The sequence below is a fragment of the Lygodium microphyllum genome, chromosome 9, assembly GCF_053477565.2.
Source record: "Lygodium microphyllum isolate KBCC chromosome 9, Lygodium_microphyllum_v1.1.10, whole genome shotgun sequence".
Classification (NCBI taxonomy): domain Eukaryota; kingdom Viridiplantae; phylum Streptophyta; class Polypodiopsida; order Schizaeales; family Lygodiaceae; genus Lygodium; species Lygodium microphyllum.
This window is the reverse complement of record NC_141143.1, coordinates 60,085,982-60,107,786: the sequence shown is the minus strand read 5'-3', so window position 1 is coordinate 60,107,786 and position 21,805 is coordinate 60,085,982.

The window sequence follows — 21,805 nt, the reverse complement described above, 5'->3', positions numbered from 1 at the left end:
GACCTCAATAGGTATAGAAGAGAGAGAGCTCAGCTCCAAACCTTCATGGGCTGAGCCATGGATGCTCTATTCTTAAAACCTTGTGAACTAAAATAAAATATTGAATGAGAGCTCCAATATTGGTAGATGAATGCCCTGAGGTTTCCCAAGAAGTCCCAATGCTTGACCGAGAGGGATGAGACCGTTTGGAAGCTCGAAAGGTGTGGCTATGGCTGCCAAGAGTGAAGACAAGAGTGTAGGTATTCGAATGAATGCTCAATGAGTGCCCAACCACATTGAAGACCTCAAAGAACCAAGCTCTGATATCAATTCAAAGGTCAGAAGGATCGAGCAAGAGAGCACGGAGGTGAGAGCTATGGCGGATGGAGCAAGAGCAAGAAAGGGAGAGAATCCAAATGTGGAAACTCCAATGGTCACAATGTGTGACCGGCCTTCTCTTTATTCAAATGTCACTAAAAGAATAAAGAATGAAGTGACAATGATGGGCACCCACAACCTGCAGTGTGCAGGTGCAGATAGTGTCAGTGTAGTAATACACGGGTGGCTATGTGGAGGCACCTTTACCCCCAACATTTGTGTCTTCAAACAGCTTAACATTTTTCCCCCTCCTAGTGGAGTTCAAATCCCATGGTACTTATGCTGAAGGACTACAACAACATGTAAAGTTGAATGCTGATATTGGGCATGAGATAGAAGATACTAGCAAGTTTAATCTATATGACCATCACACAACCAAACTTGAGTTATGTTATTGGACTTATGAGTCAATTTATGCAAGCCCCTAAGAAACCTCATTTGGATACATACAGACACATCTTGAGGCATGTATGAGACACATTTTGGATACAGTGTATTGAGGTATGTGAAGTCCACCTTACATTATAGACTATTTTATGAGATAGGTAAGGATGTGTATTTGGGTACACAATTGTAGATTGGGCTAGTAGCAAGTCTAATAGAAGATCTACCAATGGATTCATGTTTTCCCTTAGTAGTGTAGTAGCTACTTAGAAAGTGTATTGAGGTATGTGAAGTCCACCTTACATTATAGACTATTTTATGAGATAGGTAAGGATGTGTATTTGGGTACACAATTGTAGATTGGGCTAGTAGCAAGTCTAATAGAAGATCTACCAATGGATTCATGTTTTCCCTTAGTAGTGTAGTAGCTACTTAGAAAAACAGCAAAGAGCAACCGATGGTTGCTATATCAAGTACAAAGGTTGAGTATAGAGGTGCTACTATAGCAACATGTGAGGTGATATAGCTACATAAGTTATTGGGTGACTTGGATGTGTAGAGATATGGCCTAGTTGTCATTCACTATGACAACATGAGTAGTATATACTTAGCTAGAAATCCACAGTTCCATGCTAGGACAAACCATATTGAGGTGGATTACCATTTTGTGAGAGGAAAGGTATGTTGAGATGACAAGCTCAACACATGCGGACATTGATGATGGACCGCCTGGTTAGATGGGTCCACACATCTACACTTAGTACGTTAGTGGTTATTATGACTCTCACATGGCCACCGACTCATTACTTATTATATTCAGGTTGTTATACCTATTTACAACTGGCGTAGTTATAGCGCCAGTTGACTAGTGTAGTCGGTTATGCATTGTTTGACTTAGTAGGCTACTTTCCTTTATGTTGTATCTTATCTATACTTTGTGTACATTGTAAAGTGTGTGGAAGAAGAAGAAGAAATTAGCAAGAAAACGTTTTGGCCTCCATCTCTCTTCTTGTCTCTTGAGTGAGCTTCTCCTTGTGCATTCTGTGTGTGTTCGGCGCAGCATCTTGAGCAAGTCCCCTCACCACGTGATTCTTGACATGGTATCAGAGCCACGCCACTGAGAGAGGCTGATTTGAAGGCTGAAGCAAAGGAGAAGAAGCAAGGTTTGAGCAAGCAAGCCACGGGTAAGGAGCTCTCCCATCCTTTCACTCTTTCTCTTGGATAGTGCCTGTGGAGGCACCGGAAGTAGGGCAGAGCAAAAATCTCAGATTGTAGTGAGATTTGGTCTGCAGGAAGAGCGCTGTGTATTCTGCAGACAAGCCCTTTAGGGCTTGCCCAGAAGTTCCGTGTCACGAACTTCCTTATTGGAAAAGGCCTCTACGAGTTTGTTTCAGGTGAAGAAAAGGAGCCGGAGGTGAGTGATCCTCCAACCGCAGAAGAGAGAAAGGCACGGAAGGAATGGAATCTAAAAGATAAAAATGTCATGTATTGGTTGTCTACAATAATTGACAATAATATGCTGGGACGCATTAGAAATGCAGAGAATTCATATGCAACTTGGACCATACTTGAAAGTATGTTTTCTGTAAATACAAAGGCATGAAAGATTCAACTCAAGCAAGAGTTGAATACATTGAAGAAAGGGAAGATGTCTATCAATGAGTATGCACTGAAGGTAAGGAGCATTGCAGATGCCTTGGCAACGATTGATGCAATGCCCGATGATGATGATTTGGTGTCATCTACCTTGGGTGAACTTAACAATGAAAAGGCTTGGAAATCTTTTGTAACTTCCGTATATGTTAGAAAGCCATTTCTAGATTTTGATGAGTTGGTCTCCCTTATGATCACTGAAGAGATCAACATGTAGAGTGAGACATCTGAAAAAAGTGGTGAACAGGTCCAAGCTTTCTACTCCAGTTCAGGAAGGGGACGTGGCAGGTTCTCTTCAAGAGGCCGTGGTACAAGACATGGTAGTGACAACCAACAAAACAGATTGAATTAGCAATTTGGCGATATGCAGGTTTCAGGAGGTCGTGGTAACTTTAGAGGCAGGGGGAGCTTTAGAGGAAGAGGTGGATAGCAGAACAAAGGTTCTAACAACTCTAGTATTGTGTGTCACTACTGTGGCAAAATAGGTCATATTGCAGCCCAATGTATGCTAAGAAAGATGATATTTGTATTGGTAAGTTGCAGCAAGAAAACTATGCATCGTCTTCACGACAGAATGAAGATAAAAATGAACGTCTGTTTGTTATGCAGCATATGCTGAATGCTGTTACAGGAAAGGGAACACATGATGATGTTTGGTACGTTGATTCAGGTGCATCCAATCATATGACCAGCCATGCAGAATGGTTTAGAGAGATGCAGGATTTGCAAAATGCAGGTTATGTGCAGACAGGTGATGATTCATGCCACCCAATTTCACACATTGGAAAAGTTTCCTTGTCCTTGCATGATGGTAAGACAAAGAATCTTTCAGATGTATTACATGTGCCATCTATTACAAAGAACTTGGTGTCAGTCGGTCAAATGGTAGAGCAAGGGCTGCAAGTCAGATTTAATGCAAAGGGCTGCTTTGTAGAAGACTTCAATGACAAGTGCAAGTTGGTAGCAAAGGGAAGTAGAGTTGGACGAATGTTTACTCTGGATGCTGGAATTCCTACTATGAATGCTGCTATGTATGCTAAAGGAAAAGGTGTTGTTGCAGATATTGAAATTTGGCACAAACGCATTGGACATGTAAATGTACAACAGCTGACATTAATGCAGTCCAAAGGGTTGGTTATAGATTTGCCTACATTTAGAGTTGCAGAATTTCATAAGGTATGCGAAGCATATCAATTTGGTAAGCATGCAAGACAACCCTTTTCACATGACAGAGATGTAAGCAGAAATATCCTTGATGTTGTGCATACATACATTTGGGGGCCTACACAAAATGTATCTCTTGGAGGCAATTCATACTTTGTCACATTCATTGATGATTGTTCTAGAAAGCTACGGGTATATTTTATGAAGGAAAAGAGTGAAGCGTTTGAGCACTTTAGAACTTTCAAGGTTGCAGTTGAAAGAGAAACATGCTTGAAAGTAAAGTGCTTGAGGTTAGATGGAGGGGGAGAGTACCTCTCGAATGAGTTCAACGATTTTCTGAGGTGTCATGGGATAAAGAGACAGTTCACATGCAGATATACCCCATAGCAAAATGGGATTGCAGAAAGGAAAACATGCATATTGCAGAACTTGCACGCGCCTTGATGGTTGAAAAGAATATGCCTAAGCATTTTTGATATGAGACTGTTCATACTGCTGTTTATATTATGAACATAACTCCCACAGCTGTAGTTCATGGTATGACTCCTGAAGAATGCTTTACTAGCAAGAAGCTTGATGTATCGCACTTGAAGGTATTTGGCTGTGTTGCATACATTCATGTGCCAAATGAATTGCAGAAGAAATTGGATCCAAAGGCTAAAAAGTGTGTCTTTATTGGATACTCTTTAGAGCAGAAAGGGTATCGCTGTTATAACCCTGTCACATGTAAGTTCAGAGTGAGCAGGGATGTCATCTTTGATGAAATGAGCAGTTGGTATGCATCTAGTGGTGATGCACTGGATGATGAAGATAATCATGACACTCATGTGCAAGCTGAAAAGCAAGAATCACGAACTCTTAGTGGACTAGAGACATCATCTGGTAGTCCTTGGTCTGGGAGACTAAGGAGCATCTCTACATCTTCAGGTGCATCTAGTAGCACTATAGGTAAAGACAAAGGAAAGAATAAAGTGTCAGATGGCATTGATGCAGTTTTTGATGGAGACTCCAGTGGCTCAGAGAGCTTAGATGATGAGCTTGGTATTCCTTCTGTCAAGACACCAGGTGTACAGAGAGCTCATAGTAATGTAAAGGCTCCATTGAGTGATCCGGTGGTACGCAGATCTAGCAGGGTCAGATACCCTGCTAAAAGATTTGGTTTTGAAGGTTATGCAGCTCACCATTATGCTTATATGGTGAAACTAGTTGAGGATGTTGAGGCCACATGTTTTGAGGAGGCTGTTGGTCATGCTCATTGGGATACAGCAATGGATGAGGAGATGGCTGCATTAGAGGCCAATAAGACTTGGGATCTAGTATCATTGCCGAAGGGCAAGAAAGCTATTGGATGTAAGTGGGTTTATAAGATTAAGCACAATGCAGATGGTTCTATTAGTAGGTACAAAGCTAGGCTAGTTGCAAAAGGCTATGCCCAGACATATGGCATAGATTATGATGAAACCTTTAGTCCAGTTGCTAGGATGGCAACTATCAGATGTGTGATTGCTTTGGCAGCAGCCAAAGGTTGGAGGTTGCAGCAAATGGATGTGTAGAATGCCTTCTTGCATGGTGATTTGCAAGAAGAAGTGTACATGGATCAGCCAGCAGGTTATGAAGATTTAGAGCATCCCACGTATGTGTGCAGGTTGAAGAAGGTGCTCTATGGGCTCAAACAAGCACCTAGAGCATGGTATGACAAGATCAGAGAGTATCTTGTCAATATTGGTTTTTATGTTTCTGATGCTGATCACTCACTTTATGTGAGAAAGGGAGATGTAGGTTTGGTCATCATAGTCATCTATGTGGATGACTTGATTATTACAGGTGATAGTGATAGTGGGATTGCTGAAGTCAAGGACTTTTTGAAGAATAAGTTTGAGATGAAGGATCTAGGTGAGCTAAGGTACTTCCTTGGCATTGAGGTGATCAGATGTGATGATGGTATATGGCTGTCCCAAAGACAGTATGGCTTGGATATGTTGTCCAAGTATGGTATGACAACATGCAAACCACTTTCAGTTCCGTTGGAGCATAATGTAAAGTTGAGCACTGATGTTGGGGATGAGATAGAAGACCCTACTATGTTCAGGAGGATAGTGGAGAGTTTAATCTACATGACCATTACAAGGCCAGACTTGAGCTACGCTGTTGGTCTTGTAAGTCAGTTTATGCAAGTACCTAGAAAGGCACATTTGGATGTAGTCAGATGCATATTGAGATATGTGAAGTCCACATTACATTATGGAATTTTCTATGAGGCAGGTATAGATGTACAGGTGTTTGGATACACAGATGCAGATTGGGCTGGTAGTATGTTTGATAGAAGATCTACCAGCGGATACATGTTCTCTCTTGGTAGTGCAGCAGTTGCTTGGAGTAGCAAAAAGCAATCTACAGTTGCTTTGTCGAGTACAGAGGCTGAATATAGAGGTGCTGCTATTGCAACATGTGAGGTAGTATGGCTACAAAAGTTAATGGCTGATTTGGATGTGCAGATGGAAGGTCCAATTGTCATTTATTGTGACAACATGAGCAGTATACAGTTGGCTAGGAACCATGTGTTCCATGCCAGGACAAAACATATTGAGGTACACTACCACTATGTGAGAGAGAAGGTACTAGTAGGTGAGATTGACTTGGTGTATGTCAGCACACATGATCAGATAGCTGACATCTTCACGAAGGCATTGGGTACAGAGAAGCTTCAAAAGTTTCGAAGCTTACTTGGAGTTGCAGAGATGCAGTTGAGCTTGAGGGGGAGTGTTGAGATGACAAGCTCAACACATGCGGACACTGATGATGGACCGCCTGGTTAGATGGGTCCACACGTCTACACTTAGCACGTCGGTCGTCATTATGACTCTCACATGGCCACTAACTCATTACTTATTATATTCAGGTTGTTACACCTATTTACAGCTGGCATAGTTATAGCGCCAGTCGACTAGTGTAGTCGGTTATGTATTGTTTGACTTAGTAGGCCACTTTCCTTTATGTTGTATCTTATCTATACTTTGTGTACATTGTAAAGTGTGTGGAAGAAGAAGGAGAAATTAGCAAGAAAACGTTTTGGCCTCCATCTCTCTTCTTGTCTCTTGAGTGAGCTTCTCCTTGTGCATTCTGTGTGTGTTCGGCGCAGCATATTGAGCAAGTCCCCCCACCACGCGATTCTTGACAAGGTACTTGTAGAAGAGTTTGACTATGGATATATATCACCACACAAATCCATATTCCTATGTAAAGTGCTACCAATTTTAAGTACCAATTTGCGTGAGAGGACTCTCGTTTCCAACAAGTGATTTTTTTTCCAAAGCATAATACTTTCAAGAAAATCTATGGCTTTCATGGTCTTCTCTTTCTTTATGTTTTAGTCTACTCAAACAGGTCAATATTTTTCCCCCTCTTTTTGGAGTGCAAGTCCCATGGCTCTTATGTCAAAGTACTACAAGAAAATGTAAAGTTGAACACTGATATTGGGGATGTGATAGGAGATCCTACTATATTTAGCAATATAGTAGGGAGTTTGATCTATATGACCATCATAAGGCCAAACTTGAGTTATGTTATTGGACCTCTGAGTCAATTTATGCATGTACCTATGGAAGCCTCATTTTGATGCAATCAGATACATACATATTTGGATATAGTGGAACACGTATTGATGTATATGAATTCCACCTTGCATTATGGACTTATTTATGAGGCAAGAAAGGAAGTGTATTTGGGTACACAAATGCAGATTGGGCTAATAGCCACTCTGATAGAAGATCTACCAATGGATTCGTGTTTTCCCTTAGTAGTGCAGTAGTTTCTTGGAGCAACAAAATGCAATTGATAGTTTCTTTATTGAGTTCAAAGTTTGAGTATAGAGGTGCTACTATGCCAGCATGTGAGGTGATATAGCTACAAAAGTTATTGGGTGATTTGGATGTGTAGAGAGATGGATTCATTCACTGTGACAACATGATTAGTATATACTTCGCTAGAAATCTAGTATTCCATGCTAGGACAAAGCACATTGAGGTGCATTACCATTTGTTGAGAGAAAATATACCGGTAGGAGAGATCAACTATGGGTATATGTCAACACACAAATCCATATTCCTATACTGAGCACTACCAATTTTAATTACCAATTTGCATGGAAACACTCTTGTTTACAAAAAATGATTTCTTTTTTCAAAGCATAGTAATTTCAAAAAAATTGTGGTTTCCATGGTCTTCTCTTTCTTTCTGTCTTTGTGTACTCAAACAAGTAAACATGTTCCCCCCTCTTAATGGAGTGCCAGTCCCATGGTGCTAACACCAAAGGATTGCAATAAAATGTAAAGTTGAGTGTTGATATTGGGGATGAGATAGAAGGCCCTACTATATTTAGGAAGATAGTAGGGAGTTTGATCTATATGGCCATCACAAGGCCAAACTTGAGTTATGGAGTTGGACTTGTGAGTCAATTTATGCAGGTACCTAGGAAGCCTCATTTGAATGAAATCAAACACATATTAAGGTATGTAAAGTCCACCTTGCATTATGAAATTTCTTATGAGACAAGTAAGGCTATGTGTTTGGGTACACAGATGCAGATTTGGTTGATAGCCAATCTGATAGAAGATCTACCAATGAATTGAGTACAAAGGTTGAGTATAGAAGTGCTACTATGGTAGCATGTGACATGATATAGGTGCAAAAGTTATCGGGTGATTTGGATGTATAGAGAGATGACCTAGTTGTCATTCACTATGACATGTGTAGTTTATAGCTAGCTAGGAATCTAATGCTCCATGCTAGGACATGACACATTAAGGTGCATTACCATTTGTGAGAAAAAAGGAATGTGCGTAGGAGAGATCCACTAGCAGTATATGTCAATGCATAGATCCATATTCCTATGCTAGGTGCTACCAATTCTAATTGCCAATTTGCATGGGAGGACTCTCCTTTACAACAAATGATTTCTTTTTCCAAAGCATAATAATTTCAAAAAAATTGTGGCTTTCTTCCATGGTCTTCTATTATTTTATATATTTGTGTTTTCAAACAGGTAAACATTTTCCCCCCTCCTAGTGGAGTGCCAATCCCATGGCACTTACGCTGAAGGACTATAGCAATATATAAAGTTGAGTGCTAATATTAGGCATGAGATAGAAGACCCTACCATAAATTAGGAAGATACTAGGGATTTTATCTATATGACCATCACAAGGACAAACTTGAGTTTTGTTGTTGGACTTGTGACTCAATTAATGCAAGTACCTAGGAAGCCTCATTTGGATGCAGTCAAACATATTGAGATATGTGTCAGACACATTTGGATACAGTTGGACACATATTGAGGTATGTAAAGTTCATTTGCATTATGGATTTTTTAATGAGGTAGGTAAGGATATGTGTTTGGGTACACAAATGCACATTGGGCTAGTACCAAGTCTGATAGAAGATCCACTAGTAGATTCATGTTTTTCCTTGGTAGTGCAGTAGTTAGTTGGAGCAGCAAAAAGCAACCGACGATAACTTTATCAGGTACAAAGGTTGAGTACAGAGCTACTACTATGGCAACATGTGAGGTGATATATTTGCAAAAGTTATTGGGCGATTTCGATATGTAGAGAGATTTCCTTGTTGTCATTCACTACAACAACATGAGGTATATAATTAGCTAGGAATACAATGTTCCATGCTAGGAGAAAACACATTGAGATGCATTACCATTTGTGAGAGGAAAGGTACCTACAAGAGGGATTGATTGTGGGTATATGTTAGCACATAGATCCATATCCATATGTTGACTGCTACCAATTTTAATTATTAATTTGTGTGGGAGGACTCTCATTTACAATAAAAGATTTCTTTCTCCAAAATGTAATAATTTCAAAAGAATTGTAAATTTTTAAAAAAAGTGTTGCTTCCTTGGTATTCTCTTTCTTTATGTCTTTGTGTACTTAAGTAGGTTAACATTTTTTCCCCTCATAGTGGAGAGCTAGTCCCAAGCGCTTCCATCGCAGAGGACTACAACAATATGTAAATTTGAGTGTTGATATTGGGGATGTGATAGAAGATCCTACTATATTTAAGAAGATAGTTGAGAGTTTGATCTATATGACCATCACAAGGCTAAACTTGAGTTATGTTGTTTGACTTGTCAGTCAATTTATGCAGGTACCTAGGAAGCCTCATTTGGACGTAGTCACACATATTGAGGTATGTGTTAGATCCATTTGGATACAATGTGACACATATTGAGATGTGTGAATTCCACATTGCATTATGGACTTTTTTATGAGGTAGGTAAAAATGTGTGTTTGGGTACACAAATGCAAATTGGGCCAGTAGTAAGTTTGATAGAAGATCTACCATTGGATTTATGTTTTCTCTTAGTAGTTTAGTAGTTAGTTGGAGCAGTAAAAAGCAACCATTAGTTGCTTTATCAAGTACATGGGTTGAGTATAGATGTGACACTATGGAAGCATGTGAGATGATATACTTGCAAAAGTTATTGGGTGATTTGGATGTGTGGAGAGATGGCTTGGTTGTCATTCACTACGACAACATGAGTAGTATATACTTAGCTAGGAATTGAGTGTTCCATACTAGGATAAAACACATTGAGGTGGATTACCATTTTGTGAGAGAAAATGTACCTATAGGAGAGATCAACTGTGGGTATATGTCAGCACACGGATCCATATTCCTATGCTAAGTGCTACCAATTTTTATTACTAATTTGCATGGGTGGACTCTCATTTACAACAAATGATTTCTCTTTTCAAAGCATAATAATTTCAAAAATTTTGTGGCTTCCATGGTCTTCTCTTTCTTTATGTCTTTGTGTACCCAAACAAGTCAACATTTTTCCCCATCTTAGTGGAGTGCTTGTCCCATGGTGCTTATGCCAAAGGACTGTAAAAAAATGTAAAGTTGAGTGCTGATATTGGGGATGTAATATAAGGCCCTACTATATTTAGGATGATAGTAGGGAGTTTGGTCTATATGACCATCATAAGAGCAAACTTGAGTTATGTTGTTGGACTTATGAGTCAATTTATGCAAGTATCTAGGAAGCCTTATTTGGATGAAATCAAACACATATTGAGGCACGTGTCACACACATTTGCATACAGTCAGACACAAATTGAGGTATGTGAAGTCCACCTTGCATTATGGACTTTTTTATGAGGCAAACAAGGATGTGTGCTTGGATACACAAATGCAAATTGGGCTGATAGCATGTCTAATTAGAAGATCTACCATTGGATTCATGTTTTCCCCTAGTAGTATAATAGTTACTTGGGCTAGTATAAAGAAATTGGTGTTTGCTTTATCAAGTACAGACGTTGAGTATAGAGGTGCTACTATGGCAGCATGTGAGGTGATATAGCTGCAAAAGGTATTGGGTGATCTGGATGTACAAAGATATGGTCTAGTTGTCATTCACTATGACAACATGAGTAGTATATTGTTAGATAGAAATCAAGTTCTCCATGCTAGGACAAAACACATTGAGGTGCATTACCATTTTGTGAGAGAAAAGATACATATAGGGGAGATCAATTGTCAATGGATATATCTTAGCACATAGATCCATATCCCTATGCTGAGTGCGACCAATTTTAATTACCAATTTGCATGGGAGGACTCTCGTTTAGAACAAATATTTTCTTTTTCCAAAGCATAATAATTTCAAAAAATAGTGGCTTCCATGGTCTTCTCATTCCTTAGGTCTTTGTGTCTTCAAATAGGTTAACATTTTCCCCTCTTCTAGTGGAGTGCAAGTCCCGTGGCACTTATGCCAAAAGACTACAGCAACATGAAAAGTTGAGTGGTGATATTGGGGATGAGATAGAAGATCCTCATATAGCTAGGAAGATAGTAAAGTGTTTGATCTATATGACCATCACAAGGCCAAACTTAAGCTATGTTGTTGGACTTGTGAATCAATTTGTACAAGTACCTAGGAAGCCTCATTTGGATATAGTCAGACACATATTGGCATATGTGTTTGACACATTGTGATGTAGTTAGACACAAATTGAGGTATGTGAAGTCCACCTTGCATTATGGACCTTTTTATGAGGCAAGGGTGTGTTTGGGTACACAAATGCACATTGAGTTGTAGCAAGTCTGATAGAAGATTGGATTCATGTTTACCCTTAGTAGTATAGTAGCTACTTGGAATAACAAAAAGCAACTGATGGTTTCTTTATCGAGTACAGAGCTTGATTCTAGGGGTGCTACTATGGCAACATACGAGGTGATATAGTTATAAAAGTTATTGGGTGATTTGGATGTGCAGAGAGATGTCCTAGTTGTCATTCATGGCGACAACATGAGTAGTATAGTGTTATCTAGGAATCCAATGTTCCATGCTAGGAAAAAACACATTGAGGTGCATTACCATTTGTGAGAGAAAAGGTACCTCTAGGAGAGAATGAATGTGGGTATATGTGAGCACACATATATTCCTATGTTGCATGCTACCAATTTTAATTACCAATTTGCATGGGAGAACTCTCCTTTACAACAAATGATTTCTTTTTCAAAGTATAATAATTTTTTTAAAAATGTGGCTTCCATGGTCTTCTCTTTCTTCATGTCTTTGTGTTTTCAAATAAGTCAACATTTTTCCCCTCTTAATGGAGTGCAAGTCCCATGGCGCTTACACCAAAGGACTACAGCAAAATGTGAAGTTGAGTGCTAATATTGGGGATGAGATAGAAGATCTTACTATATTTAGGAAGATAGTAGGTAGTTTGATCTATATGATAATTGAAGGGGAGCTACGGAGCTCTATCCCGAGACCTACGGACCGCTTATTGATCAAGCGTTTCAAGTCGAGCGGCCATGGCTACCTCTCACATAGCCGACGCACAATGCCTACCTTACGGGTGTAGTGAGCTTACCTTGATTCTCGATCGAGTTCCCTCCTCTCTCTTGCACTCCGGTAGCTCCACGATCCTTGCAGCAAGCTCAAGCAACTGCAAGCCCTCTCCGTCAAGCTCCATCCTCCATAGCCATGCGAGAAAAGAGAAGATAAGAGACGAAGAGAGAAGATGAGGAGCTTCTTCTCCACAATCCCTCACTCTCATACACTCACACACTCACACACTCACTCCCTCACTACCTCACACTCCCTCAATCCCTCACTCAAGCACAAGCAAGAAGGCAAGAAACAAGAGAAGAAGAAGAAGAAGCTTTGGACACACACAAGAATGAGCTTCTCATTCACTTTTCAACTTTATATACAAAACCCTAAATCCCTTTTGGGTGGTCATCCCCTTATCCTCTTTTTTACATGGCTGGATGTCCCCATTGTCCTTCTATCTTCCTAGCTTCCTTTCCACCGCCCGTCTACATTTACAAATTGCACGGGTGAGAGCCTGGCGCTCCTTAAATTAAATCATGATGCACTTGCGCTCTTTTACAAAAGTATTGACTTGCGCTTTTCCTTGTGTGCATTTTTCCCTTATTTAGGATTTTTTTGCCCTTCTTGTGTTTCTAGATTTTCCTTGGCATGCCTTCATCTTCCATTTCACTTTTGCCTTGGCCTTGTCTTCTGCTTCAACTTTTCTAGATTTTCCACCTTTGTTTATTTAAGGGTTAACATTACCCCCTCCTAGACGAGTGCCAATCCCATGGCACTCATTGTCATAGGTAGTAGGCTTTGGCATGCACTAAAGATGTGGGTGAAAGGGACATCGATGGTTGCCGTGAAGGAGTATTGGTGGTGGTGTGGAGGAAGGTCATTGGGGACACGTTGGTGGCCTAGGTGACTGGTGGTAGGGTTGTTGGAGTTGGTTGTAGGGCTATTCTTTGTTGGGGATTGCACTGATGGCCAGCACAAGTGTTGGTTTGTTGGGGATTCTACACATGACGATTCTTGGTGGGCTTGAAGGATGATAAAGGATAAGAGTTCAGAGTTGGGTGTCGATGAAGAGCGAACGACACTTTCATTGGAGTCTTCAATAACTGCAATTAAAAACCTCTTGTAGGTGGTCTCTCCCTAGGGGTAGTGCTAGTCTTCTCTATTGTGCACAAGACATAGTTCAATTAGTTTGGGAGACATGTCAAACTCTAAGCAAGCTGAGAGTATTGTCCTACACTTAAGGACCCAAACTGTGTATATATTTCAGTGCAGATATTATGTGAGTGCTCGTGCATACTTAGATATTACGTAGTTAGAAGACCGCAGCTGGTTTCTCGTAGCAATGTGTGGATGAAGCAAAGTTGTCCATGTTGAGAAGAAGTACACCTGAAGGTGTATGAGACATCCTTTGCGTTGTGACTGCACGACGTAACATAATTGAACACAAGGACACTGCACTGTCGATAGTAGCTGGTAGCTATTGGACCTACGTGATGAGGACATTGTACTTTTCATGGCCATTTGTGTGGTGCATACCACAATTGATTGCAATGGTATTAAGGCAGAGTGCAAGAGGGAATCGTGTGAATGGGTCAAGGTGACAGGTCTAACCATAGGCGAGACAAGCTCCCTAGGTATGTCCTGCCCTTGATGTGCCCTAAACAATTGTGGGTGATGCTAAGGGGCTAGGGGACTAGGGACGGAGCCAGCCGACCAAGGTCATTGGACGTACCTAATTTGAGGACCCTTAGGTGCTGTGCTATGATCATGGGTGCTTCTTATCTTTTCGTTCTTTTCTTTTCTTTTTTTCTTTTCAGTTTTCTTTTTTGTTTCTTTTTCTTTCTTTCTTTCTTTCTCTTCTCTTTTCTCCTTTTTTTTTGTTTTTGGACTTGCATGAGTACAATCATTGCAACATGTTGAGGCTATCAACTTTTCAATGGATTGGGAAATGTCAAGCTTCGAAGGCTTAGGAAATGGATATTACAGTGATGATTGTGCCCTAGTCTCATTGTTAGAGAAGCAGTTGTTGAGATTGGGAGATACACTTGAGATATTGCAAATCTCTTTGCGACACGTGATGTTGGCACAATTGAGGTAACAATTGCCGTGAGTCAACTATAGAGCTTGACCCAGAAAGAGAGCATAGCCCATGACTATGCTTTGGGCTATGCGATGTGGGCACTCGCATAGGTGATTTTTTCTTTCGGCAGCGTGGCTTTGTCGCGGCTCTTTGTGGGGTCGGTTGTCTTGCAATGACTTGGGCATTGAACACTTTCGCACAAAGACCTGCATCATCCTGCATCATCCACTTGTCACTTCATGAGAGTACATGCATGGCATGTGCCACAACTATAATAAACCAGTGCAATGCAATGAAACATCACTTATTTGAATTCCATGGTGTTGACTTAGATACTTATCACTTGTGCTTGATTAGCTTTTTCATTTGCTAAAGACGCGAAACATAGTAAATGCGGATATGAAAAGTTTGTACAATTGGGGAACATGTCCACACGTAATCCTTTAAAGACAAAAAGTCATGGCTAGGTAGCATTTGATAAGCCTTTTACATAACGTGGGGCTACTCTATTTGTATGAGGCGGGGCGAGTTCGGGTGGTCGGGTGATTGAGGCTCTGCTGGTGAGGGGCTCTTGTGAGGCTGGTCGGGGAAGATGTCGACTGGGACCTGGATGGTATAGTCCTTGGCCACAACTGTTTCCAAAATGCTTTTAAACAATGCATCAAATTCTTGCTTGTCCCGAGCTACCCTCTCCTCTTTCGAGCACCTGGTGCCCGAGCGTTTGATGGGAGTCTGCACGGTTGGTGTTGCCACACCCCGTGTGCTCCCTTGAGCCCTTGTCCTCTTGGTTTGGGGGTTTTGGGCCTGCGTCCTGGGCGGTGTCATTTAGGGTCTCTTTTCGACGCGTACCTCTTTAGAGTAGAAACGTAGCATTCTGGTGGGGGCGCTTGTGCTGCATGCACCCTTCGGCGGAGGATAGCATCCTTGCAAGCCAGCTGCACTGGGTGCTCCATATCGGTTACGTAGGGGGACTTGCAAAATGCAAACCAAGGATTAGGCCTTGAAGCAAGGTAAAACTATTTGCATGGAAGGGATTATACAGTGGGTTATCAAGCGCATATGATGAGGAGGGGAGAGGTGAGGCATGCAGTGTTTATTGTAGAGGGATGGCCACCATGATGATGTTCGTTTTGCCTCTAGCCATTAGCAGATCTTGGCTTATGCTAAGTTGTGTGGACTAGTTGTCATGGAGTGGGGCAGGGCTCACCCTCGGAAGGATATACCGGAAAGGGGGAGATGTGTATAGAAAGGGACGGTACCCCATCTACACCATCAGAGTTGTTGGTCAAGGCTTCCTATGGCGGTAATGAGGGTTGCATGCCCTTCACTTGGAGGTGGAAATGGTCACACGACTTCTAAATGTGTGATGAGAGGAGGATCTGAGGAGCTTAGCTTGTTGAACCCAATTCTTCTCCCTACGCTTGACTATTATTGCTTGTGTGTGTTGATATTGTCTATTCAGGGTCACAAAATTCATTGTTTATTTATGTACATATTTACAAATCCATGTCACTTCACGAGGATAAAATCCAATTGTAGAACTCCGAATTGTATTGGAGTGTGGCATACACATCTAGTACTCGTGGCAGCTTACTCAATACCGATAGATATTTTGCAACATCGAGTAGCATGGAACCTTGTCCGAGTCTACTGGCAACATGTAACTCCTCCTCAATGAGAACCTTATCAGATAGAGAGTTCTCTTGGCTAGTTTGAGCTAAGTTCGTACCCCGAATGGCAGTCAGCACTTGAAAGGAAGTTGGTGCCGCACAAGTTGGGTCTCTTTGAGACTGCCATTTGGCCAATTGCTCCTCTGAGACTGTAATGATCTGGGCTTCTAGTTCGGCCATTGCAACACGATTTTCAAACCAACATTGTTCAAATTGACTTCGACCCTCTGATTGTCGCCTTAGTGGCTCTATCTTTAAGAGATTTGGTTGGCAGAGCACATCATTGAATGTTATAGTTAAGCGTAGTTCGTCGGCTTCCTCGTCAGAGGTGAGTCGCATGCATTCATGCAGGAGCCTGTTATAATGCTTGTCAAGATGTACTTGCTCTTTCTAGGATAAGAGAAATGGTAAGTATCCTTCAAGTTTCTCTTTAGGGAATGCGCCCATGTCTACTTGGATATAGACACATGTGAACACTTTGTGCTTAGCATCCAACTCAGTTAAGCATTCTATGACACTTCTATGTTCAACGAAGGCTTGCTCGGTTGCTATCTCATGCAAGGTTCTAGGAGCTTGTCTAGGCTTTAGCATAGCTGGGGGCTCAGGCCTAGATGAGCAAGATTGGTTAACTCTAGGATTGTTTATGCTCTTCGGGTTTCCATGTTTCTCCTGAGGCTTTGTTATTGCATCATGGTTCTCCTTGGATGTGACTGGTATAAATTTGTCACCCTGCTGTGACACTGTTGTATCCACTCTTGATTGGTCAATGCGAGTTCTGTTGTCAGTGGATTGAGTGTTGCAAGCAACCATTGATGGTAATGATTGCTTTGATTTTTCAAAGCACAAGGATGTGTTTGAGGTTTCACCGCTATTAGGAGAGGCATCAATGGGGTCATTGGTGGGTAGACTCGATGCTTTATTTTTTAGCTCTCCAGCGCTCTTGGTGTCAATGTCCTTGGGATCCACAACCACCTGTAAATATTGTTGTTTTCATTGTTTTCTTCTCTTTTCCTTGGTCAGTGAAGGTGTATCTCTCAATGACTAAGGACCTTGGACTAGGTCAACCGTTGATGTGCTTGGTTGGGCCTCAACATTCTCTTTCTCTAGTGTGTCCTTATGGGACATAGCTGTGGCTTGCTGAATAGCCTTGCTAGGTTATGAGGGTACAACTGCCTTCCTTTTTGGAGAGTCTAGCTCTTCCCTTCTGTTTAACTCCTCCAGCCTAGACTTTAAGTGCTTTGGAAGTGCTGGAGTTGTCAATGAAGTTGGTTGGGACACCTCCTCCACAGGTAAACTACTAAGGACACATTTCGCGAGGGGCATTATCACGGCCAAGGGCTGTGACTGCTGTGATCCCTGATTGTAAGTAGTAGCAGCAAGTTTAGTGGACTTGCTACTATTGGTGGATTGTGGTGTCAAGTCCTTAGGTCGTTTGGAAGTGGCCGTGTCTTTTGTTGCCCTTAGAGCATTCATTTTCATAGATCGAGTATCAGTTGAGCTAGCCACGGTGGATTGCACAGATATATCCTTAGGTTGAGAGCTAAGGGTGGTGTCGTGTCCTACCTCTTGGACATTTGGAAGCTCTAATGTAGGTAGAGATTGGGATTGAGTAGTCGCACTTGATGGCTGTTGTGCTTCATGTGTCCGTTTAGGGGAAGAGGGTGTAGGAGACTTGGGACTCCTAAGTGGCTTTGACACTGGCTGGGAGATTTGCTCATGGCTGTTAGATGATTTTGCTATTTGCTTTGTTGAGCATTTAAAATTGCCATGAGCAATGTTGTGCCTATGATGCCTGCTATCCTCTTGGGGAATCAAAGGCTCCTTGGGCACTAGTGGCTTTTGCGTATCCTCAATGATTACATCTGATATTTGCTTGTCAAGCATACTAGGCTAAGGATCTACCCTCCGATTGGTCCCATTTTGTTTCTTGATTTCGACCATGAGGGGCTCGGTCACTCCACTATTGTTGACTCGAGACTTGGTTTTTCACTTAGATCTCCTCCTACGCTTCTTTGCTCTTGATATGATCTGGCCTTCAGTCGACAAGGGAGGTTTAGCAAGGGGTTTTGGCACCCAAATCCATTGGTTACCTGCGTAATACCCTTGAGCACGTAGCAATGCTTTGGATATCCATTGTGGCATTGTGCTGACCCTCCATTGATGCCTTTGTCTATAAGGCTTGGGCTTCTTTTGGGGTCTTCTAGGATATTTGTAAGTCCAAAGCCCATCCTTGGCATTGTCTCTTAACCTTCTTGTTTCAGGCATGGCCTCACTCACTGGTTCTCGTTGTTCGACTTGTGCTTGTATCAACCCTTCCAACAAGTCCTTGCTCTCATTAGGAGACTTGACTATTATGTCAGCACCCTCCTTGCCTTTCCCTCGAGGTTCGATGAGGTCACCCTTGCTAAAGGTTGTGACTATCCTCACACCCGGTAGTATCAGGTGTATCCTTTGTGCTACATAGTTGGCCTCACACTTGGTTGCCCTTTTGAAGGGTCTTCCTAGGAGGGTTTCCTTCCCATAATTAGCACTATTTGGAAAAACATGAAATAGGATAGGAAAGCTTTCAGTTTCAATTGTCGCAAGGATTTTTCACTTCCCTATGAGTGCTTGTGGGTGTCCCCCGTAAGGGCTAAGAGTTGCATTAGTCACTGTGAGCTCTGGTTGGCCTAGTAGGGTCCATGATTCATAGGTCAAGATATTAAAATTTGCTTCTTCATCAATCAGAGCATCGATAGTATGCTCTCTTTTCGCGGTGAGTTTGACCCTAAGATAAGCAGGTGGTACTATGTCTTCGTCTTCCGGGTCTTGGCTTGTAAATTTAAGCCTTCTGACAAATGCCCTTGAGTCCCAAACTGCACAACCAGATGTGGATTCTCCACTGATGTCTTGGATCGTCAGTGCAGTGCTATTCAAGGAGCATCTATCGTCAGGACTGTCATATCTAGTCATTCTCGCTATTGTAGCTTGATGTTGTTGAGGTTCTTGACATGTTACATTGAAAATACATAGCCAATACTGACCTCCATTGTCAGGGTCTAACTCTCTCCGAATGGTTGCAAAAAATAAGTCAATCATAGTTATGGTTTCAGTCTCTAGGCTATGATAGCATACTGCAGCTTGTCCTTTTAGAGTCATATTAAAGAACATCATCAAGTATCCTTCATCTTGGATTCAATAGTTGAACATTAACTTTTGAAACTCATTAATATGAAATTCCACATCTTCCTATGCTAACCCATTAAAAATAGGTAAAGGAAATCCTAAGGCTAGCAAGTCCAACGTTCCTGTTGGGATCACAATGGGTTGTGCCATTAGGACCGGATTCACTAAAGGTCCTTGAAATATGGAAACTATTACCCCACTCGAAGTGGACTGACTGATTGGGAGAGGGGAAGTACTGGAACTTTCTCCTCCTCCTAGCGAACTACTCGTGGGACTAGGGTTATTAAGAACCCTCTATTATAGGGATATCGGACCACTCGGCTAAGGAGAATATCTCCTAATAATCTCGGCCTGCTGTCTAGACCGTTCAACTCTTTCTTGCTTCTAAAGCTTGGATTGACAATCTTTTGGATCTATCCCACTGCTTTTTGGCATACACTAATAAATTGATCCCTATCAACCAAGATTCATACATCACCACTTATTAGTGGATCCCAAAAAATGCACCACTTGTTGGAACCTAGAATGGGTCCGACAATGGCTTTGAGGCTCTACCCAAGCCTCTATGCTCAACCACAACACCCCATGACCTTGCAATCAGGAGTGTGCAGAGGCTACACGTTGATTTAACTTCTAATTTTTAGATATTCGTGTTTGTATAGCTCATAGTCCAATGAACTCCTCACAGGGAGCCCCTAAACATATTGGTGTTATACGCCATGTAAAACAAATACATGGAGCAACTCCTCAGCTAATTGTTGCGGCCCCTCTTTGGCTCTCCTACACCTCAGGGATTGACCCTAAGATGCACCGTGAACACATAGAGCACATATGATACATACTCTTCTCTTTTAGACAATTGTTCCAGGAGATAAAAGATAATCCTCACTGTACACTTCCCAAAGGAAACAAATAACTAGCTCTATGGCTTGGGATACCTCACTCTCAATGTGGGTCACTGTTTATGGAGGCAATTGCCATGCATCCTGGATGATACCATGTGTTGAATGCAATGCAACTATGAATGATTCATAGTGCTCAACCATTTTTATTCATTTGAAACAACATTGTAACAAAGCAAAACCATTTTTTTTCATGCTTTTATTTTAAACATAATTGGTGTGTTGCATAGGGTCAGCACTAAGCATGCTCGTGCTACTGAATCCTTTAATTCTCAAAATACATGTATCCTATATGTAAAGTGCATTAGAAAAATTCAGATTCAATATGTAATCAACACTTATTACCCCCTCCTCTCTCTACCATTTAAGATTGTGCAATCAATAGTAGGTTTAGAGAGCGTTTTGATGTATTTTTCTTCATAAAAAATGATAAATACTCACTTTAACACAAAGATAGGGCTAAACTGAGGCTAAGCCTCATATCTTAGTCGAACCATACATCTATGGATACATATATTATTTTTCCTAATTTTTTCAAATGCAAAAAACCTATTTTTCTCTATTTTTCTCTATTAGACTTGCTGAGAATTATTTTCGTCTCTCATTTCATCCCATGGAACACCATTGATACATCAAAACCCCCAAAATCCACAATTTGCCTCAAAATTGCAATTTTTGAGTTTCACGTGTTTATATGAAAATTAATAAATGACTGATTCTTGTTGATTTTCTTAATGTTTCTTATAAAACAAATCATTGAAAATCAAGAGCAACCATTTCCAACCATTTGCAACCGATATTTATCATAAAATGATGAAATTTATCACTTACTCATAAAACTACACTTTATTTCACATGCATCTCGCATTTGGAAGGTCATTGATGCCCATTAACAGTTGCTACTAATGCTCCTCCAAACATCAATCTATGCTCCATCGGATCTCAGCATCATCTCCCAATTGAAATCTCTCAAATTAGCCCACCCCCTTCTCTCATAGATCGAACCATGGAAATATGCATCAAGAGGAGAGAGAGGGATGAGGGAGAAAGGTTGAATTTTGAAGTTTCTATTCGGGCAACCATTTTATGTGATACAACATGCGATGGAGAGCAAAAAAATCAAAGAATACATTGCCATGATTAGTTTGGTGGCTTCTTCACCACCCCAAATCCCCCTTCTCCCACAAATCGACGATGTCAATTTGTCGCAGGTTGCAATTAAAAAAAATGCACCCCTGAAATTTGTCAAAAATTTGGGGGCCCAAGGCCCCCCCCAAGGCCCATGGCCATTACTTTTAGAATCTTGTCTTTGATAAGATATTCGCTCTTATGGTCAATATGACTATCCTATGCTTGGTATTGGTCTTGGTTGTGCATATGGATTTGGACTTATACTAGATAGATGTGAAAATGACTTTTCTTCATGGGGACTTGCATGAGGATATCTCTATGCAAGAACCTAAGGGATTTGAGGAAAAGGGTAGGAAACACATATGGTGCAAGTTGAGGAAGTAACTTTATGGACTTACGTAAGCACTTAGGGAGTGGTATCATAAGTTTAACGCCTTTA